Here is a 7,848-nt window from a genome sequence, read left to right as displayed (position 1 = left end):
AATTTAGTAAAGTTCAGTTTCTTTACTTGGTGAGTAAAGATCTATGGAAGTGTGTTGATGCTGCTGTGTTCCTCTGTAGCTCAGTGGGTGGTGCATGGCACTGGCACTGCTGAGTGTTTGGTTCCTGTGGGGGCCTCTGATACTGCAAATGCTTGTGCTTTAAGGGATTCGGTGTAAAAGTGCCCTGCAAATGAGACATTTGTAAGTGAGTCTTTGTAGTGTATTTTGTTCATGTTAAAAAGCAGAAGAAGGCAGCAATTTAGTATTTTTATTTTAGTGTCGCTGCATACATGATGGTTACCCATGGTTAGATGCAATGCTCGCACTGAAATTGTTTGATGAGCATTTTTTGCGGTCTATCATTTTCATTTTAATCTCAGTTTATGACTGTACATTTTACCTGTACAAAACATGGCCACTGGACAAAGACGGTGACCCACAGATAAGGCAACGCGTAGAAAGCGAAGTAAAAGGCAATGATCACTTTAACATTTACAGTTTTCTACAGTACCAGTTTGCTTACCATTTTTATAGTATTTTTTTGGTCATTTTGGTCAGTATGAAAGCCAAAACGTTGTTAATGGATGTATTGCTGCAGCCAGTGGGATAGAAATGATACTGAATGTGCTCAACACTGTCAAACATCACTGTTGCCTGCACGTATATCCCTGCATATATCCTGTACATACATATACAGGATATATGCAGGAGGCTAACACATATAGCCAATATGCACCTATAAGAATGAAAGAGGTGTAAGACCTGTTTCACATCAATCATAAACTGTACAATTCACATTCTCTGACTGTCACTACTGGCTGAACTGCCTGGCTTGTAGACTGCATCAATAATTGCATCAATGCTGCTGTTGAGAAGAAGGGAAACAAACTAAAATCATCTTAATATAAAAGTTACACCGCTTTGTGGATTGATGGACATGGTGATAGGTCTTCAGCCAGTCACACAGAAAGATAAACAGAAGCATGTGTCTGTTTCAATTTAGTTTGTTTACTGCATGTATGAGGGAGAGAATCCAAATTAGTGAGAGAGGTTAAGGGAGTGAGACAGAGAGAGAGTGGGAGTGATGCTCTTCTGTTGTTTTCATAAGTGGACACCGAAATGAAGTGTTCACAACTGAGAATGGTGTTTGCACCAATGAAAACACCAAGATCAGGTAAGTTAATGATTTAAAACTATAAAAGTGCCTTTGCAGTCATGAGTTTGTGAAAATTTGTGCAATGAACTTGCTGAATGTTATTGTCTATGTTTGTTTTTGTTTGATGTGTGTGTTAAATCAGAGAAAATATGTCACTGGCCAGCATCTAACAGCAACACTGTATTTTCCAAGAGCCCATTTTCTGTAACAATTAAAAAAAGGTAACATGTTATTGTCCCATTGTTATCTTTTATATATTTTGTTATCTCTCTGAGTGTAGTAGAATGTGAGAAAATGCATAATACACAGTATTTGAATGATACGCGCAAGATTAAGTGATAGTTCAAAGTGGGTAGGAGCATCTCTCTTATCCAAGTCACATAAAATTCAATGTAATTTACTTCATTTTCTGAAGAAATTCTCAAAACCCAATGCTGATAGATAGAGTATTGAACATGAGATGAATAGCATGGAAAGGCTCAGTGCCATAATAAGTATTAGTGGTACGTCAAAAATCACTCTCAAAGAAAATTAACTTCTTGAAGAAGACAGATCAGGGCTCATCAATCAATTCTAGATGCCAAAAAGAAACTGGGGTATGGTAGAGGTTGACAGGGAGTAGGGTAGTTTGACTCTAGTACGTACAGTAATGCATGATATGAATTAACCATTATTTAGTGAAGTGTAACTTTTAGTAGGGCATACCGTCAGTTTTAAAGAAGCACTACACAATTTCCAGCAACGCATCCTCTTTGCGTTCGACCCGTACAACTGTGTTTGCAAACGAGTCTTGATCTGCGGCCGCCACCAGCTCTATAGGACTTATTGTGCTCATTTGATGATGAAATCAGCATCTAAGATACTCTGAAGATACCATCATCAGAGGTAAGTTATTCATAACAACAGAAACTTCAATGCTACACTACACACTGCAACAGCAAATATCCTGTCATTGTGCCAGCAAAGACAATTTAATATGTCAGCTGCTTATATGGCCTAACAATTGTTTGGTGAGTGCAACTGATTTTTGAGGCTACAGGCCTGGGTTTCTGCCAAGTTATGTGGTATGAATGTCTTACATGCACATTGTGTGACACCATGGAGGAAAATCAACTACGAGACAAGAATGAAATAATAAATTCTCTGTTGGCAAACATAATTTCTGCATTGTATAGGTACCCTAAGGATTTTGGCATATTTCAGATGTGCATTCTTAGTTAGTCAGTTTTTAAAACAACTTTTTTTTTTAACATTTTGTTTTTTGAAAAAGGGTTTAGAGTTGTTTTTTAAGTGAGGTAAATTATCTTCACCATGTCATAATCTCTCATTCAAGACATGCTTTATACTTGACTACTGCTGGTAAACAAATGTTTTTACAGAAATAGATAAAAGGTAAGAATTACTCTCATACCTTTAGCAAACCCTGATGATTTTCTTTGATGTCCGCAGCAGCTGGCACTCGTTACCTGAACTTCCATCTTCTTCTTTCTTCTTGTGTATGCTGAGGGATAATATTTGAGAACTACTGCTGTTAGTTTTCTTGATTGTAAACCACAGTGCAAAACTGGGAACACAGGCATGGTGTTAAATAACCCTTTATCAAGCAATTAAAACTATGTGCTACCATCTTCCAGTTTGTCATTATGAAAATATTTCCTAAGGATACAGTTGGCAAACATAATGACGTAAAAATCTAATTAATCTAATAAATTGGCTGACTCCCTAATCTGACCTCAAATCATTTCACGGACAGAAAATACTGGAGTTTGATGTAAAAAAAAAAAAAACATGGAGAGAGGCATTCAGAGGCATGAAGGAAGCATTAGGTGCAAGTGTAATTTACTTGACTGACAAGAAGGGTCCTGATAAAAACCAAAATAGTCTATATGCATTGGACAAAGTTTTTAAATATGTGAAAATAATAATTACTCTCATTCCGGTAGTCAGAGTGCCTTGTTGCTGTTTTTTCTCTTAATTGGAGATGTGTTATTTTTACTCTTCTGGATATTGATATTGTAGTACCATGAAATCTCCAGGTGGGCCATTTATTAATAATGGAATTTAGGTAGGGTATTTTGTGCATGCTTTCCCTTTGCCTTTTGTAACTTCCAGTCAGTTTTCCACAGCTGATTTTAATACAGGTATGTTGATTGGCCCTTTCACTATGACTGTGGAAGAGAGATCAATGTTAAGTCGCCCCATCACATAATGTGGTGTCTCTTTCTCAGATGAAATTTTGATCATATATATATATATATATATATATATATATATTTTTTTTTTTTTTTTTTTTTTTTTTTTTTTTTGTATTTTACAGCTAGTGCCAGAATATCTATGGCAGATTTATTAAAAAGCTTAGGAAATGTATTCTGCAATATTATTTGTCATATTCACAAACAGTGTACATTTTCCTGCTGCCCAAGAAATGGTCAAATTTCAACCAAATACGAGTCCTTTATGCCTTGATTCTTTCTCTGTGTGGCCACTCTGACAAGCTGAAGCCTTGCATTATGCATGAAGAGGTTTCCTTGTATCAACCCAATAAAAAGTTCAGTTAGTGCTATGTGAGGATATAAATATTATGCTTTACAGAGTTACTGACACACCTTTTAAAGACAAAACAAAAATGCTGCATATGCTCATTAAACTCATGAAAGCAGTTGGGCGAATTTTGGATTCAATTAAGAAATCCCCACACTTTTTCCCTCTTGGATCTCTGCAACCTTATGCAAATTGGTTCATGAAGATGTGGATTTCTCTTTTACTAAAATTAATATGTTGAGCTACTGCGGTCGGGTGAGCTGCAGGGCGGATTCAGGTGAACTTTGAGCTGATGTTTGCATCACTAATGCTTATAGTAAACTCTTGTTTCCAGTATTTACCAAGTAGCCACATAATTCAAAGTTTGATTGGAGTAAATATATTAAAGCAGGATGAAGCTGGGCATGTCCAAAGTTTTCCACAGAGAATAAATCAATAAATAATGAGGATCCTGTATTAAAATCTCCGCCCTGGTCCGTTCTCAGAGTTCGCATGTTTTCCCAGTGGGTGTGTCGGTTTCCTTTTGGTGCACTGGTTTCCCTTACAACATGAAGATGTCAGGTCAACTGGAGACTCTAAAACTGCACAAAGGTGTGCATGTTACTGGTTTTGTCTGTCCATGTATTGCCCTGTGTGATGGACCAGCAATCTGTCTAGGGTTACTTCCGTGCCTTGTGCCTGGTGCATGCTGGGACAGGCTCCAGCCTCTTATGGCCATGAATAGGAATAGGAGTATGGCAGGAATAAATAACTAAGAACATACTATGTGTGTTAGCCAGCCTCCCAAATACAGGACAAGAACATATGTGTGCTAGCCCACCCATTTGTGAGTGCACACTCAAACGGTGTAATGTGTAATATCATGTTTCTGAATGGCCGTGACGGACTAAGGACCTGTCTCTGTTTCTCTGCCCTGTGCAATGCATGCTGGAACAGATCCCAGCCTGATGACCCTGAGAAGAAATAAGCAGGTAAAGACAATGAATGACTGAATGATATGTGTTGAAATTTGGAGACTTGTATCAGTAATAAGTATTTGTCTAACACTGTAGAAAGGTGAAGGGGCTGGGCTCTTGAAATGTTAGTTAGCAACACTTCAGCAGCTCTGTGTACCTTTGAAAAACAGTATGAGCCTGTCCTGGTGTCCACAGGGTGCCACTGCACCCTCCACTTAAAGCACCAACCCACCACAGCGCTGTCAAAAGGGCCACACCTCTGCGTTTTCATACAGCTCATAGAAAAAACACAAACAGGGAACCCCGGTAGCTCACCGGATAAAGAGTATGTAGCATGTGCTAAGGCTGAGCCCTGATCACAGGGTCCTCGGTTCGAATCCAACCTCAGACCATTTGCTGCATGTCACCCCCTCTCTCCACTGTGACTGTCAAATAAAGCAGAAATGCCAAAAGAAAAACACAAACTAAACTTTAAAGGTTTTTTTTGTTATTTAAAATGTTGCATTTTATCATTCATAATACGCATTTATATTTTGTTATGGCAGTATTATTCCTTACATAACAGGGAATAATAAAACATATAGCAAACTGCATTTAGGTATATATGCAACACAGCTCTCACAGAAACACCTCGGCCATAGGCGGCAGTTTTGCCCAGTTCTAACACTAAGTCTGATTCGAGGACAGTTTTGCGATCAAGCAATCACCATCAGGGCTGCAGCACGCCAAGCAGCCTCACCTACTGTGGCTTACAAACATGTTTGTAAGCCACTCTATTTTCTAAAGTAGTTAATAATGTTAGGAGCACTGGCTAATAATTACTATAAATCAATTAGACAGTTTAATTAGTGTGAATTTGAAGAATTTCAGGCCAAATTTCCTGAATGGGTAGGCATATCACACCCCAGTTGTTCATCAGAATGTAGTTAGTAGTTTCCAAAACAACACGTGTGCACTGATGGAGACAGATCCACTCCCTCCACCTCCCACCTCGGCACAGCCCAACCCATCTCCCAAGAGTTCAACAGCGACAGAGACACACAGCTGTTACCAAAACCCAACACTTGGCCATAATTTGAACTGACAATGTTTCACCTAATAATAAAAACTGATCTTGTCAAATATAACTTCAAAATGTTATGGCATTCCTCAAACTAATCTCGCTATAGTCACCAGCAGTTACAGCCGGATATGAATAGCCAACAATATGCAAGACTGTTCGACAACACTGCAATGTGCAGTCTTATGTAATATGACTCCAGCTTTCATTACAGCTCTACGAACAAATTCTCATACAAAATATGAATAAGATCACATTTTTAAGAATTTTGCAGTTAATGAACTTGACATAGCTGCCTTTCAGTATTATAAACCAAAACTAAAGCTGCTGCAAAGTTTAACAAGCAATAACACAAATGAGTTAAGTGTTTACATTTTCCATTCTCAAGTGCTCATCCAAACCACAGCATATATTAAAAACATGAAAAGGGCTGTAAATACTAGTACATAGAAAATCATTTTACTTTGAAAAACTTCACGACTGAGCCTGAAGTTTTTTTTGAAATCATGAAAATCATGATTTCACTTCAGAAAATATATTAAAGACAATATGAAATGCACTTAAAATATATGTACTTACAATGTTAGGCATGCTTGTTACTGTAAATGTAACATCCATGCTCTCTGTGGCCAGCTAGTAGACTGGAATGTTACTTGAGACGCACCTTGGTTTGTTATCCTGAGCACAGTTGTTGCTGCTTGACAAATGAAGAAACTGACAGAGGAGATCAAAGCCCCCCAAAAAACACAATTAGCCTCTTAAGCATGTGGCATTTGGCCGAGCACCAACGAGCCTGCTGCTATATTTGAGTTTTGTCCTAATAAGAAAAAAGTGTTTCAGAGCAGATATCAAGTATCACATTTTAACTCAAGACAAGAACCCATTATATCTCATGGGTAACCACTTTAGAATTTCTTCTTCTTCTTTTCCACTATCATAAGTGTATCATCTTTCCAATGGAAGAAGTGTCTTCTGGCTGTCTGAGCCACATTCTTGGCAAAACCGCTTGATGACGGTCATTCTTGCCATCTTTGACAAGAACATCACAAACAATTTGCATGCAAGAACATGTAATAGCATGTTCACAACAACATGGAGAAAAAGAGACGTCAAACCTCAAGAGCAACAGAGAAAAATGACCCAAGGCTCCCAATCGATCACTCAGTGGCTCTTGATTTGGAGATTTGTCTCTGTCTGAGGCAGTTTTGGGTGAAGCTTCTGGCACCATTGTGAGAAATAATCCCCTGGCAATCCCTCCTTATTCTTACGGCTCACTGGCAGACTTTTTATTTTCTAACAATCTATGACTTGTGTGGCCTCTGCAACAGTATATCACTGACATTTTAAACCTTCTTCAGAGCTCAGGAAGGCTCTGCTGTTGTGCCAGAGAGCATTAAAATGATGCATCAGTCACATCTTTGGACTGTATGTCTGTGACCATGGACTTAACCTTGAGCAAAGACAAAGCCTATCAGCTGCTTAGTGTATTTGCAGATGTCAGCATTCAGTGACTAGGAAAATTTTGTGCACAAATGTTTGTCAAAAGGCTGTTTCCACCTTCACAAATAAAGAAATAACTGAAAATTTCCTTGGATCTTATGTTCTACAGCTATTTAGAACAGCCAATAGTTACAGGAATATGAATAGTACTTCTGAAAATCAAGCCAAAACTACTTTCCCCATTCAATATCCAAGACTGTCAGTGATCTAGCATGGAAGGCATCACATAAACCAAGGAGGCTAATATGACAACTAGAGCTAAGAACTGCAATAACAATGCCAGGCATCATGCCCATATAGAGCGAGACATGTGCAGTGGGCCCCCATCACACATTATAAAAGCCGGAGGGAGTGCCTTTTGACGACAGACACCCGGCAAAGGTAAGATGCTCATTTGCTCTGATATATTGAAACTCATTGAACTACACTGATTAAAGCTAGAGTTATACTCATACAGGATGCATTGTAATGTTACAACTTCACAAAAAAGAAAAAAGAAAGGATACACAGTTATATAAAAGCAAAGATATTTTCAGCTTGATTTAAGGTCTATTATATGAGTTAGTTTTTTTTCCTATTCAGCTAATGTTAAAACCCTTTATCGTCCCTGTCATTTGTGAACTCACCATTTTGTC

The sequence above is a fragment of the Myripristis murdjan genome, chromosome 5 (genome assembly GCF_902150065.1).
Source record: "Myripristis murdjan chromosome 5, fMyrMur1.1, whole genome shotgun sequence".
In the NCBI taxonomy this organism is placed as follows: domain Eukaryota; kingdom Metazoa; phylum Chordata; class Actinopteri; order Holocentriformes; family Holocentridae; genus Myripristis; species Myripristis murdjan.
This window is presented reverse-complemented; position numbering follows the sequence as displayed.